This window comes from Camelus dromedarius, chromosome 2 (assembly GCF_036321535.1).
Source record: "Camelus dromedarius isolate mCamDro1 chromosome 2, mCamDro1.pat, whole genome shotgun sequence".
Classification (NCBI taxonomy): domain Eukaryota; kingdom Metazoa; phylum Chordata; class Mammalia; order Artiodactyla; family Camelidae; genus Camelus; species Camelus dromedarius.
In genome coordinates this window covers 11,627,795-11,643,183 of record NC_087437.1, presented here as the reverse complement: position 1 = coordinate 11,643,183, position 15,389 = coordinate 11,627,795, and the positions used below count along the sequence as shown (strand labels likewise).

The window sequence follows — 15,389 nt, the reverse complement described above, 5'->3', positions numbered from 1 at the left end:
AATAAATCATTTATTCATTGTTCAGACAGTTAAGGCTAAAAGCCCTAGCTCTATCAAAACTCTTTGTTATACTAAATAAATGTGTATATTGAATAATGAAGTCGGAATTATTTTAATATTATCTTTAAGAGAATCATTGTACTCCGTCGTCAAAATAGTTTGCTTAGAACTATAGCTTCGTGCGGACTACATTTTAGTTTTCTGGGTATCCAGTATTTTCACACGCATGCTTCTAGCCCAGAACGCGACAGCCTGCTTCCTTTTCTCCAGCCTGAACCCTTGGCATTCAGGACTGGAGCGGGGGTGGGGCGGTGGGAGAGGGATTTTAGAAGTTCATGTTTGCCTGGGGCAGAACTTCTCAGGAGTATAAATTATTTTTGTCTTCCGGGTTTTCGCTGTACAAATCCAGGGCAGAGACAAATTAATAGAGCGGCCCTTCTGCAACCTGTGGAGGGTCTCCACCCTGCGCACACCTCCCAGGATGTGCAGGGTGGTGTGGTGGTGTATTTCCCTTCAGCCTACGCCAGGTATTTTCCAAATTTCCATTCCAGGGGGTGGGGGGTGGGGTGGCGATAGTTGGCAACGCCGGACAACCGGCGGGTGCGAGGCCCCAAGAGGAGCCAGAGTGCCGCGTCGGCCCGACACGCGCCACAAGTGATTCGGAGAAGGAGGGAGGAGAGCGGCGGCGCGGGCGAAGAGAAGCCCGTGCTTCTGGAAGTCACCTCCTCCCCAGCCCCCTGTCCCTCGTCCCCCATTCCTCCCTCTTTGCCTACTAGAGGAATGACGCCCGCGCCCGAACCTCCGTGCGCACACAGCCGGGTGGGTGGACGCGCGGCCACCAAAACCGCCGCGACACCTCCACTCCCTGGGTGGAGGGCACAGCTGGGACGGGGACGAGGGGGAGCTCCCGCACCTGGGGCGGCAGGTGCGGAGGCGGCGAGCTGGCCGGCGCGGGGGGGAGGTGGGGCGCGCGGGGTAGGGGGCGCGGGCTCGCAGCCGCGGGCGCGTCCGAGCGCCGGGTGGGAGCCGGGCTGGGGCGTCGGGGCCGGCGGGCGGCCGGGGCAGCGGCGGCGGGGCGCGCGGCCGGGAGGCCATTTCCTCACGGCGCCCCTGGCGGAGCCCGGCTGGCCTGCTCCTGGCCGCCGCCGCGCGAGTCGGACCGCCTGGCGGGCCGAAGGGGAAACCAGGTCACCGGCTGGCAGACGCGCCGCGGCGCGGGCGCCGGGGCCGGGGGAAGGCAGCGCCCGGGAGCGGGCCGGGGCGGGCCGGGCCGGGCGCGCGGGCCCGAGAGGCGGGGACTCGGGTGCCCGGGCCGCGCTCGCTTCCTGCGCCTATAAAAGTGCAGCGGCCCCGGCGGGCCGGTGCGGCCCTGGCTGCGGCCGCCTCTCTTCGCCCGGGGAGTTGACATTTTGCAGGACTCGCGCGACGTCCCGTCGCCGGCGCTCCCCTGGACCCCGCCGCCGGGAGGAGGGGGCGGAGGAGGGTGGAGACTGCGGGGCTTGGCCAAGGAAGGCGCACATCCTCGGGCGGGCGGCCGTGACGCGGCGGGGATTAACTTTGCATGAATAATGTGAGTGCGCTGGCGAAGGAGACCTTCTGCTCCCGGGCTCGGGCAGCGCCCGCAGGCTGCCTTCCCCGGGCAGGGGCGCCCGACCCGGCCGGCTCGAGGGCACCGGTAATTTGGCGAAGGACGGCGCGGAGGCGGGGGTGCGGGGGGAGGGGGCGAGAGTCCCCGGAGTCCAGAGGGTGGGCGGGAGGGCGACAGGATGTCGCGGGAACCCCGAGGGGTGCGAGCGGCGACGCCGGGCGGGCGCGCGCGCGGGCGGGCGGGCGAGCGTGGGTGGGTGGCTGGGTGGGTGGGGTGTCAGCCGCCAGAGTACCTGCCTCCCGGGGCTCGCGCCCCAGCTCTGAGAGGAGGTGCCCTCCTCTCCGCTCGGACACCGCTCGGGGAGCCACGGCGTGGGCAGCGGTAGAGCCGGGTGGCTGGGGCGGCCGTGTGCCTCAAACCCAGAGCCAGGCTATTGACAGCCTCCTTGTGAAATGGAGTTTGGCATCCTCAGCGCCGAACCGAGTGGAAGTTTCCATGATGAGGAAGTTCTGTGACACGAGGGTTCGGAAAAGGTTGGCAGGCACTGGGGCTGGGGCGGGTGGGGGGAGGCGGTTTAAAGGGACTGTGGGCCCCTCATCCCCCTGTTCTCCTGCCCCGGAACTCCGCGCTGGGAGAGGAGAATAATCCTGCGTGTTGCGTGCGCCGTCGCCAGTGCCTGGCGACTCGGCTTCTCCCCGCCTCCTCGGGGCATCGGTGGCGGTTTCGCTCGCCTCCGGGTCGCGCTTCTTGCTTCGCTTCTCTTGACGCAGCATCTTCCCCTGGGCCGACTCGAGTTGGTTCTGATCCCAGGAGTTGTGCCAGCTGGGCGCTCCGCATCTCACCCCCGCCACCCCTCGGAGCAGGACTCACTGAGGGGAGTTTTTGCTCCCGGTGGATTTGGTCCTTCTCAGCTGCAGTTGTCATTTTGCAGGAGGATTTCCCAGTGACCATTGTAGGTCGTTATTAGTGCTGACTCTTAAGCCTTCTGATCTGTTTTAATGGGAGTGGGTGAGGTTTTTTTAATTTATTGAAAGTTAAATGTACAATTTTCCCCAAATTGGAAATTTTAAAGGAAGGGTCTCGAAGCATAACAATTCGTAAAGCAAGTCAAAGAAAAAGAGTTTACCTGAACAGAGGAGCTCAGACTCTCCACCCTCCCCCTCTCAGCACACATTTAGAATTTGTGATGATTCGAACACTAAGTTTAATCAGTAAATAAATGAAACGAAGTCTTTCTCTTAGCGTGTTACTGGTGCTAGTCAGTTTTAAAGACCTGTTATAAGGTTCAAAAAATTAAGCATTCCTTGGACAGTGTTATTAATAACAGAAAACAGCAACTTCTAATACTGATAAACGTAAACCTTTGGGGCAACATCTTTATATTATTTGGCCTTCTTTTAGTTTACTATGCTTATTTACATTGCAATAATATATAGCACGCAATAGATTACAAGGTAATATAAATTACATTCTAGTCAAAATATCCCATGATTCATTCTGAATATTCATGGTGACTACTCTGCCTTCTCATTGACTTCTGTTAAACTCTCTTATTCTGAAACAAGATAGGGGCTAGGAAACCTTAAAGAAAAAAGTGTTTTGATGAAAGTTATTTTGATCAAGGGGTGTTTTCAGGAGTTTTCATGCCAGTTGGCTAAGTGTTTTAATTGACTCTAACAGAAATTCAATACTAAGTGATTTGTCTGGAGTATGAGAGGAGAAGGCATTGGTGAACAGCCACTTAATATTTGTGCACGTTAAACAGATACTATGAGAATCTCGTTTTTAAAGAATTTCGAAGTTTTCTTATATATTGGAAGTGGTATCATCAGCTAGTACATATGATTTGCCTTTCTCTCTCAGCAAGTGCAAGTAAATGCTACTGAATATAGCCACAGACTATTTCTTTAATGAAGCAATTCCTGTTGGCATTACAATGCAAAGGCATAATTTTATCGACATCGACATATTGTTTTATAACTGACTTTGAAAGAGAAATAAATGTTCCATTTCCCCCCCTTTAAATGCTGTGTAGCAAATTCTACTATTGAGAAGAATTAAGACAACTTCCTTTTAATGTACCATCTTTGGGGGAAGGCAGTTTCTTAAAATTTTCTTAATAGCAGAGAAAATTGTGGGTCCCTTTCCTTGTCTGGGATTTTTGCAGTTGTTTGAAGCTTGGGGTATGTGGAACCAGAAATGGGATTGCACATTTCTTTTTTTAGTAAGCTTATCTTTTTGGTGGAAATCAGAGTAAAAGTGATTGATTTCTTGAGCTCCTTTTTGTCATTTTATTGTAAGATTATGTGTTACCTTTTAAAAAGCGCTTCCCTGACCTTTTGAGCAAAGGCAGTCTCTCATTCCCTCTCAGAACCATCACATCGTTTTCCATTTCCTTGTTTCCCCCTTCCTTGATCTTACTTGCAATCTGAATTGTTCATTTCAATTGATGGCTTCTTAAGTACCTGTCTCCCCTGTCTAGGATACAGAGCCCGTGAGAAAGAGTCTTGACTGCCTTGTTCACTCTTGATTGTCTAGCATCCTGAACAGTGCTTGGCACACAGTAGGTGCTGGATAAATATTTGTTGAATAAATGAATAGTTGTGCCCGAACATTGTGTTTCCAAAAATACCTGACTATACAACTAAGTGGGTACCCACTGGGATTGCCAAGATCTGCGCCTGTGTGTAGGTGTGTGTGTGCCATGTATATATGGTTCACTTGTTATCTCTCTCTCCTTTTTTTTTTTTTTTAACATGAAAGCTAGTCCCATTTTATGTAGTGACAGTGCAGAGTTATTCTGCAACTTCTTCCTGGGGACATTTGCCTTGAGTACATGGAAAGCCTCAGCAACTGTTTGTCTTACGTGTTACCTTGATTTACCTTGAATCCCTAAAGACATTGACCTTCAACTCTCTGGGTTTCAGCAGAATCTTTGTGAGTTCCAGAGGCATTGTCAGTGCTGAGAGTGAAATTCCAGGCAACAGACATCACTGGATGACAGCAATGCCTTCTCACTCAGCAGGTTCTGGCAGTGCCTCTGGCCTTGGCAGCCCTGAGGGGACCAAGGGCGTGGGGTAGTATAGCTGGTCAACAGAAGTGGCCGTTGGGGAAGGAGCAAGATGAAACTGTGGGGACCCGATGCAAGATAGAAATATCCCTTGGTAGTAGCTTAGGAAATAAGCTGGTGGTTACCCCATGTGTAACTTAAGTCATTCAACCACTCCCCTTTTCCCTTCCTGCACATTTATAAACAGATTCTGAACCAGAGGCTTGTGGGAAATACTGCACTGTCTGAGTTTTCAAGTGACCGGGGTGAGAATACACCAGGGGTCATATTCAAATTAGCTATTCATGGAATTGCTTTTGGCAATTGAGATGAAAAGGAAATTACAATTGATGATTGTGGTAATTTGGTTTTGTTTAGAGAGTATTGACTTCCAGAAATGTGTCTCAGTTAAATGCATAGGAAAAATCACACAAAATGATGAGACTGGTAAAAATGGGAAAGGAAGAAAGACTAAAATCTTATGGAGGAGTAAAGATAATTTAACTGAAATCATAAGTGCTTATTGCTTTTCAGGATCTAATTTAGCTCTGAGCTTCTCAGTAGCCAAGTTAACAGAAAAAAAGGGGGACTGGAGGTGGCAGGTGTGCATTGAAGTTGTAGGATAAATCAGGTAACATTTGTAGAGAGCTTGCAATGGTGCCTGGCAACTAGTATAAACTCCTATGAAATGTCAAATCATATAATGGCCAATACTTGAACTTCATTTCTACAGAAAACGAAGTAAAGTTCTTTATATGGTCAAGTGTTATCAAACCTTGAGGAAGAAAAAGGCAGAAGGCATAATAATGGAAAGTCACCCAGTGGGACTTTACCTTTAGGGCCTGAGCTACCACGGCCCAGCGGTGGAGATTCTGGACGCTGTCCCCAGGGCAGAAATAGAGCTCAGCAAACCTAGAGGAATGAATGGTTAACATGTTCTGTAGGCTGACTTTCTCAAATATCCAGTGTCTCAGCCAAGCTTTGAACTGGAGCAGTTGGAGAGGACCGAGGACAGCCAGGTACTTGAAAATGACCTCATGGCCTTCAACCTCTCTGAACCGGTGGCCTCAATGCTTTGTGCTTTAGACTGTGTAGTGATCACCCTGCAGGGCAGTTTGTTTGTCTGTTTTGGTTTCGTTTCTGTCTTCCCCTCTAAACCGTGATGATGGGCCGTGGCTTTGTTCATCCTGGACTCCTAGCACCTAGCAAAGACCTTGACACCTGGGCACAGGGGAGTGCTCCTTGGAAGAGTGAATGGGAGGAGGAGAAGGGAGGTGCATCTCTTTCTTTTCTGATACTGCATTAAGTGTCATCTTCTGACTTAGTTTTGCCCACAGTAAATGTTTGCTTCCTGGATTACATGTACACAACACGGCTGAACATTTTGCCAGAAGGGCTTGTTCTAGTGTGCGAGCTAGTTAAGCAATAGATGGCAGGTTAACTCCGTGCTGGATTTCAAGTCATTTTGATCCCTTGATTTGATTCCTCCTTCAGTCTACAAAAATGTGTGTACGTACTCTGTGCTGGCTTTGCTAGTTGTTTTGCATCTCAGCATGTAGCCTAGTGACCTCTGAGACAATATGCCTTTATTAATGCAAAAGGATTCTGAAATAGTCTGCACGGTGATGGAATGGCCGTGCCTCCTGGGGCCCCCCATGTTGCCCCCTAGATGACACAAAGTTCTTTTGATCTGAGGAGGTGATTGTTCTGTGCTGCTTGTCGCCCACGTGTATCAGTGTAAATCGCAGTAGGATTCACCCAGGATTCTCTTGGGACCTGCATGCTGCGGGGTTGAATATGTGTAGGCCGGCGAGTCTCTGATGAAGGATATTCGCTCTCCGCCTTAAGTTCCCAACGTGTTAGTCAATGGTGGCATTTAAGCAAGTGGGGAGGACGGAGAATATCCAAATCACTGAGTCACGAGTCATAGATTTCCATATTCTCCTCTCGGGAACCGGGCCAGCTGACCGCTAGACTAGCGATCCATGTTTAACGCTGCTACCGTGTGGTCCTTACTGTCCTAATTTCAAGGGACTTGGGAGACTTTATGTACTGGCAGCTCTCCTTGGGCAGCACTATTTTTACTGAGTGAGAAACTGAGCTCTGCTGTGAACTTAAGTATCTTTTCCAAAATGGCAAGTCAGGAGAGCCTGGAATTAGGACCCAGGGACCTGGCTTCTGTTCCAGAAAGCGTGTTGTAGCCTTTCCATCATGACAGTCAGACACTCTAACATAAACATACACACGTATATATACAATATACATAATATTATATATTATATATACATAATATATAATAATGTGTGTATGTATGAAATGTGTATATAACAGTATAATAATATGTATAATAGCATAGATGTGTATGCACGTGTGTGTGTGTTGAGAGTAGATTGTAGATTGGGCACATGTAACAATTAGAGCAAATATTTTATTTTTAGTAGGGGAGGTAACTAAGTCTATTTATTTATTTTTAGAGGAAGTACAGGGGATTGAGTGCAGGACCTCGTGTACGCTAAGTATGCACTCTACCCTGCCCCCAACAATTAGGAAAGGATTAATCTGAACTAAGTAACTCATTCAACTTCCAAATTAAAAAAAAAAAAAAAAGAGCTTTTAAGGACCATGGCTTCTCTTCTGTGACAAGAGTTTAGGGGTTTATTTGGGAAGTCATGAGTAATAAGCTGATGAAAGCAAAAGCTTGGACAGAGGAGCGCTGACTGACAGTGGGTGTGTCTCCTTCAACTGGGGAAATAGGGTCGTGTGACTGGAGGTTCAGCAATGTTTACGATGAGGAGGGTGGAGGAGAGAGCCGTGGTTTTCGTGGCATGGTGTACGATCACGGCATTGAGGGGGCCTCTGAGGGTTCTGACTCTGTGACACAGGTTGGTCAGTGGTTCTCAAGATGATTCAGACATAATTTTCCCTCTTCTGATTCTCTCAAGACTGTTTCTCCAGATGTCAGCAACGGTTTGTACAGAGTAGGTGCTCAAAAAATCATGGTTGGTGTGAGCGATCATGACATTCCTGGGTTTGGGTCCACTTTTTCTTATTCCCCTCCCATGTGAATAAATGTCTCCTTAACTTGCATGTCCACACACGCAGAGCCTGCCTCTGTGACAAGTGTGTGTCATGTTCTCACATACAGGGGAGAAGGCACTGCTTGTCTCTGGCTTCAGCTGTGGTTCCCATGGTGAGAAATGCCACAGCCACGCCGATGTCCCAAGCTGCAAGTCCTGTCATCACTTTCAGTCCTTCTCCATAGTCCTGAGTGTTTTGGCAGGTCCTCATCTTATTTTAGTTTTTACTTATGCTACTGTATGGGAAATCCTGAGTTTAACAACTTAATGCCAGCATCTTCAGAGCCTACTTTTATGCTTCTGTGTGCTATGAATCTCCAAGTAGGAGGGCAGTTTCCAAAACTTACTTGATCATCATATTCTTTGGTTGTTGTGTGTGTGTCTAAAACCACAAATGGCTACTGTTCAGTGCAAAAGGTTGTGAGGAATAGTTCATACCATTCCACTTTAAAAAAATCTATCTTCCATAGGCAATCTTTCAGCTGTTTGGATTCATGCTACCATTGCTGAAGTGTGCAATGATGTAAAAAAATCACACTAAATTGCCATTACCTTAAAAATGTTACAATCATAAAATACACCTTTTCTTGACTTCACTTCTGATATTTAGGTATATTAATTTGCATACACCAGAGAATGGTTTATTTCTTCCATATACATTTTTGTTTCCTTTTTTCAGTTTCACTTAAGCTTCGTTGTAATTTCTACTCCACTGCCAGCATCTGGAAGTCTAGAATATGTTTGTATCTGAGTTGTAGTTACAACAGAAGAAAGCATAAGCTTGTATATTCTTGTATTATTTGTCTTTATTATTATTTATTGTTTTTTTTAAACCTGGGGAACCTTATACAGGAAATCTTTTTAAAAACAATTTAAATTGTGGCCTATGTGGATGATGGACATATGAATTTATACTGTAGTGGAGTAGTTGTCAGGGACTCTTGAAAAAAAAAAGTAACCCCAGGCATTTTGGCTTATTAATTTGATCTCACACTATAGAGTCATACAGGCAGGTATTACTCAGCTGACAGCATCATCTGGAATGTACTCTACATGCATATTCCTTTACTGCTATTTAAGAATGTGTTCAGATCTATCTTTATTGATGTTGCCATAAAAACTAAGCCATAAAATAAGTAAACTTGTTTTCTTTTCTCCTGGGATCTGTCCATCCCTCCACTCATCTATTCATCCATCCATCCACTCACCCATCCATTCATCCATCCATCCATCCATCCATTCATTCATCCATCCATCCACCCACCCATCATATATGCCTTGGGCACCTGCTGGGTGCCAGGCTCTATGGTAGGTTCACCATGGTGAACATTTAAGAATTCTTGCTGTAGAGATGCTCGGTCTCCTAGGTCAACCTACAGGAGTTACTTTAGTTTAGAGCAGTGTTTCTCAGCCTGTGAACTATTGACATTTGGGGCCGGATGCTGCTTTGCCGGATCCTGTGTCTTGTAGGATGTTTAGCAGCATACCTGGCCTCTGCCCACTATGTACCAGTAGTTCCCCTCCACACCCCAGTTGCAGCAATCAGAAGTGTCTCCATATATTACTGGATGTCTCAGAGGAGGCCAGATCACCCCCACTGGAAACCGCTGGTGTAGAGTTAAGAGCTAGGGCTGCAGAGCGCGAATGTGTGGTTTCAGATCTCGGCTTCACCTGGCTTCGTTGCAGGTGCTGTTTCCTCATCTATAATGTGTGAAGATTAAAGGAAATAATGTAGCACTTGACCTGCAAATAAGTGTTCCTAAATATTAGCTATCTGTAGTGGTGGCAGAATTCACACTTCAACAATTACAATCAGTTACAATATTGGTAAGCTCTGTGATGGAGTAAGTACAATGGGGACCCATGGTCCAGGGCAGGGAGGGTTCTAGGTAGTGAGAACACCCTATACGAGCGTATGAAGTGGGGTAAAAGCATGAAGCATTTGGGAAATTGCAGGGAGCCTAGTCTGATGTGCAAAAGACAATAAATAGGTCGTTGGAGCAGGTGGGAGCCACATGGTGAAGACTGGCCTGGCCAAAAAAGGAAGATGGACTTTATCTTGACAGCATGAAGAGACTAAGGGATGTTCAGCACATCCTAAGGGATAGGTCTTGAGTGAGGCAGAGACTGGAGGTGATGAACCCAGATAGAGATTCTAGAATAATATGCCGAGAGATGAGAGCTGCTGGCACTGAGGCAGTTACATGTTGCCGTGAAGTCTTTGGGAACAGATTTCACTTTCTGCAAGATGTGGCAAAATTTTTTAAAATTTAATTTCAATAATGCATATTTTTAGCAAGCTGGCTCTACATTTAGGGGAACTTCAAGTTTAATTTGAAAGCAGATTACATGATAGGTTCTCTTTGAAGTGTTTTCAAATGAAGCTTAATTTAAAAACTATCTCACAGCCTATTCGTAGCTGACAGTTACTCAAGGATTTCTGTGCTATTAAGTGTTGATTTTCTAAATGATAGGGATTTTGTTTCTTTAATGATCAAAATTCGAATGGGTGGAGAGTCTGAATGAATGAGTGAATGATAGTGCCATTATGGAAATATCACCTGATAAAAAATAAAAATATTTTGAACAAGTCTTGACTTATCTGAACTTTAATTTCCTTAGTCATGAAACCGTGAGAGTAAATAAATTTGGTAATTTCAAAGTTATCTTTAGCCCAGGCATTGGCAAACATTTTCTATAATAGGCCATATAATAAATATTTTCAGCTTTTCAGGGCTACTTAACACAGCCCTGTAGTACAAAAGCAGCAATAGATAATATGTAAATAGTCATGGCTGTGTACCAATAAAACTTTATTTATGAAAACACAAGGTGGGTTGGAGCTTTCTAACACCTGCTGGCCCAGCCAGAGTCCAGTAGAAATATAATGTGAGCCACACGTGCAGTTTAAAATTTTCTAGTAGCCATGTTATAAATAAGTAAAAAGCAACCAGTGAGTTTAATTTCAATAGTATATTTTATTTCACCTAATACATCCAAAAATTATTAACATATAATCAATATAAGAATGAGATATTTTACTTTTTGTATGAAATCTTCAGTATCTGGTGTGTATTTTACACTTGCAGCACATCTCAGTTTCAACTAGCCACCTTTCAAGGGCTCAATGAGCCATTAGTGGCCAGTAGCCACTATCATTAGGCAATACGACTTTAGCCTTAAAAACTATGATTCTATCCAATTCAATGCAAAAATAAATGATATACGTCATTTCAAGTGATGGAGACAAATTTTTTCTTGCCACACGTACTGCTTAGGAAAACACTATCTACACTTTGAAAGGAAATTAAAAAAAATACAAAGTGGCTGAGAAAAATAGGAGTTTATCTTTCACCCACGGGAAGTTGAAATTTGCTCTTCCTGATTAATTGGCGGCTCTGCTCTGGGTGGATTAAAGGAGTCCCCATTGCTTTGGTCTTGGGCTCCTCCGTCTCCAACTCAGGGCATCCAAGGTCACGTCTTCACTGTATCAGACCCCTGAGAAAGAAAGAGAGAGAGCAGGTCCCCGCCTCACAGCTGCTTTCCTGTGATGACTCCATACTGTGGAAGGGGAGCCAGAGTACGTGGTGATCAGTGAGCCGTCTTTGCCACCCTGTTGTTTTTCAGTTCTGTTTTTCATTTCTGGTAAGGGTCGCCTCACATCACTGTCTGGGTACTTTCGAAGGCATTCCAAGTGATGGAGACGTCTTGGTAGTCACGGGTTTTTTTTGGATTTTGGTGCAAGACCATCCTCCTCTCTGACCTAATTCTGGTTCCTCACTTCCTGCTCACTCGTTTGGGGACCTCTTTGAGCCAGCTAGACCTGACCTGTCCTTCCAGTCCTTGACCATCATTTTGACTTCCCTGATAGATCTGGGTGGTTCGTATGTTCGTAGTACGGCGAGCTGGCTGATCAAGCCTGGTATTACTGCTGCGACATGAATGTGCTACTATTTCTTTTTTTAAAGGAAACTCAAATTGAAAGTAGAGATATCAGGAGGCAGAGGCCAGAGCTGATTCTTGGTGTGTTGACGGAGATACTGAAGCCATTTTCCCGGAATCATCTTACAGAGCTTAGCCCATTTAAATAAATGCCTCATTATGAAATATCTTGCCTAAAAATAGCAATTTTCCTAGTATTTATTCTACTTATCATTCCTTACTACAAGAGAGAACCCTATTTTTTTAGTCAAAAAGGATGTTTGTTTTCTTCGCCAGTTATAAACACACTTTATCAAATATTGAGCCAGTTCGTTGAAGTGCCTCTGGTGAAGGAAATGGAAGAGGGGCACGAATAATAAAAGCGAGGTCAGTGAAAGAACGAAGGAGCTCTTTCCCTCTAACCTTGTGTATTTTACCTTTTGGAAAACTTACCATTTAATTATTATTAAAAATGTCTTATTCTAAGAAATAAGGAAATGCAAAGTGCTAGTGTGTTTTGGATTATTAAGAAATAAGACCCACCAGTGATAAGACGTATCATGTTGAGGACATGTCAAAGGAAAAGAAAGAATTGTTTGCCTTTATATTACCCCAGGGAGGGCTTTGACGCCACCAGTCTACTTTTGTAAAATATTTTGCAATATTTTTGAAAATTAAAATTTGAGATATGAAGAAGTTAATCCTGATAAGGGCCTCTCGTGTACAGAATCCAGATTAACTCTTTTTTTGGGGGGGGTTGGGTGTGTAGGTAATTAATTTTATTTATTTATTTTTTTTAATGGAAGTGCTGGGGATTGAACCCAGGACCTCGTGCATGCTAAGCACACACTCTACCACTGAGCTATATACCCTCCCCCTCTAGAATCCCGCTAATTCTTGATATTCTATCATAAGGGAGTAATTCTCTCAGGAATCCCCAGCTTGTTACTGGCCCATCACTGGGCTTCCTGGGGCTCAGGGTAGCTTGCAGCGTGGCCACCAGTCAAATCCTATATTAAAGTTCTGTCATGGAGCAGGAAGGAGAGACACTTTCCTCTAAAGATTATGTGTGTTGTAGGGAGGGTGAAAACTGGGGATCCTGGGTCCTGGATTGGTTGAGAGCTAGAGTGTTGGAGAGAGTTCAGGAGTTACAGGAGAGGTGGGGGACATCCTACTGGCATTGAGTTGGATGCCAGGCTTTGCCCGCTTCTAGCTTTTGGTCTCTCTGGCAAGTTACTTAACTGCTTTGAACTTCAGTCACCCTATCTGTGCAACAAAAATAATATTGGTCCTTACTTCACAGCATCGTGGAGGAGATTAAATGGGATCATGGTAATAAACTGCTTAGCCAGTCTGTAGCACCTGGTGAATGCCCAAGACATGGGAAACAATTTTATTCTCATCTTACTATTACAAAAGTTGTAAAATTGATTGTGTTAAGGAAACTTGCACCTCGGAAGTACAGAGCTCTGTTGTCCGAAAGACTGGAAATCAGAGAGATCTGGGAAGTCACCCTGTGAATTTCTGTGATTATTATGCATCATTAGTTATTCTTTTTTGCAGTTTAACATTGTTACAATGTGTTGATTGGTAGCAGTCTCCTCTTTATAGATGTCCTAGCCCTTTTCAGCCTCAAGAGATATGTTCCATGGTCAGTCGTTGAACTTCGCAAACCTCAGTGTTTGCGGAATGTAAGAAGAATAGATGTTCGGTTACCTGCCCAGGACTCCAGCCTCTCGAACACAGAGTTGGCTCTCCCACTTGGACTGGATGTGACGTTGGAGCTTACTTCCTTGTTTCATAGCATCTACTTGCCTCTCTCGCTCTGATGCTTTTTGACTGTCGATGATCAAACTTCTGCCCCTTAACGTCCAATGCATAATTTTTCAATGCCTCTATTTCAACCCAGCTTCCTATTCAAGAGGCTCCCCAAGCCCTGATTAATTAGGATTGAGATCCACATTATCTCTGGTTCTGCTCTGCTGAAACATGCCACTTTAATGACACCTCCCTCACCCCTGCGTCCAAAGGGAATATTACAAGTTTAGTCCCTTACTGCATGCATTTCTTCACTGGTCACTGTCCAAACCTCATATTGGCCAGTGAGATGGCTATTTCTTTGCTGGATTTGAAGTTCCAAGAGGGCAGGGGCTGTGTGTTGAACAAGCTCAGTGGAGTCTAGAAGGCAGCCCTGGCAGGTAGGTGCTGAGTAATGCTTCCCTGCTGTTTTGACCAACCGCACGCAGGCTGTTTTCGTATAATTAGGATGAATCTAATTTTAAAATGAACAACCGTGTGTCCTCAGATGAACCAGAATATACACTTACAAGGCGCTGTTGTCCTGCATTATAAATAAGGGAATAGGTTGTCCTGCAGAAAAGCTCTGCTGTTCTTTTCCCTTAAAGGGGGGGAAAAAAAAGGTAGCTCTCCACGCATGAGCACCGAGATAGAAGATCTTCCCATCGTCTCACCTAAGTTGGCAAGAAATCAGGACCCCAAAGTGGACGTTCTCTGCGAAGATGAAAGCGAGCAAGCATCCACAACCCAGGAAGAGTGGCTTCTGAGGATTTGGAAAGAAGCATCCTTAAAGAATGGCTTACTGTGCACGGGCCCGGAAGCTTGGTGCCTGATTCCCAGCCTGTGTGACAGCGGGACATTCCCAGGCAATGGCTTCGGGCTCCAGCAGGGCCACATCGGGAGGCTGTCAGGAAGTGCCCGCAGCATCGCTGTCTGCCGGCCTTCTGCTGGCGTGGGGAGCTCCTCAAGCTCCTAGCTTCTTCTGGAGGTCTTTAGCATCCCAGAAGTCCCATGACAGGGAAGATGAGTGACTTAACATCTCCCCGAGGGGGTTCACAGTCCCCTTCTCTTCTTTGTCTGGCAGGGTTGTGAAAGAGCTGTTGCATTTTGCTCCTCTGTGGTTTAAAATCCCCACTGGTAATTCTTTAAAGTTCATTTGAGCCACGGGAGCCGTTCTTTTCATCTCTGCCTCCTCCCAGCCCTAGAGTGAGACCCGCTTCTCGGAGTCACGTGTTACTTATTTGAGTTCTTGCAGAAGTCTGACTTCAGGGTCGCTTGAGACTGAGAGGGACTGTGCTCGCGTTGTCTGCCAGCCTTGAGCGAAAGGTGTGGGTCTGTCTATTCCTCAACGGGAGAGAGGGGACCGTGCCCAAAGCTGTGTTTCTGATGGGCTGAAATGAGTGGGGCGAGGAGCCCAATGATTCTGTGCTCAGGACCTGGGGGTGGGAAGACCCGCCCCTCTAAGAGAGGGCTCCTAAGGACCCAGAGAGTTCTCACATCAGAGGAAACTGGGACCAAGCGGCTGCCAGCCCAGGATTCCTTCAGAAGACTCGCCGCTAGAGTTTGGGTTCCCCAGAAGCACACCCTGAGATGAGAATTCAAGTGCAAGTTATTTGGGTGGAAGGTAAAGAAAACACCCATAGGAGAGTGGGGAAGAAGCCAGAACAGGGGTGAGAGGTGTTACCAGACCAGTTACCAGTGTGAGCGCCTGGAGCTCGATCCCGCCGGGGAGCTCTGGGAGACGGTGTGGAACACATGTCTCATTGTTCCCCACCCAAGAGGCAAGGGAGTGTGTACTTACTCACCAAAACCTGTCAGGCAATGGTCGAGGACTGCATACGAAGGCGACTGATTTCCTGGCATTTCAGGACTACCACTTGGGTAGCCAAGAGCACATCTCCAGGCAAAGGAATGTAGTTTTTGGCAGTCGGGAGATAAGCTGATGGGCACTAAAATG

At 46.3% G+C, this 15,389-nt stretch overlaps 1 protein-coding gene across 5 annotated transcripts in view; it reads left to right on the top strand.

Moving 5' to 3' along the window:
• The first annotated feature begins 405 nt into the window (after positions 1 to 405).
• THRB (thyroid hormone receptor beta) overlaps positions 406 to 15,389 on the top strand; it is a 382,589-nt gene continuing 367,605 nt past the window's right edge. For 2 of the 5 annotated variants that reach the window (XM_064491141.1, XM_064491121.1), the window contains exon 1: positions 1,556 to 1,675. The gene's annotated coding sequence lies outside the window, so the exon portion shown is untranslated. Of the gene's footprint in view, positions 528 to 1,406; positions 1,676 to 1,894; positions 2,122 to 15,389 lie in introns of those variants that run through there. The other 3 variants (XM_031434127.2, XM_031434053.2, XM_031433951.2) reach the window with 3 other exon arrangements.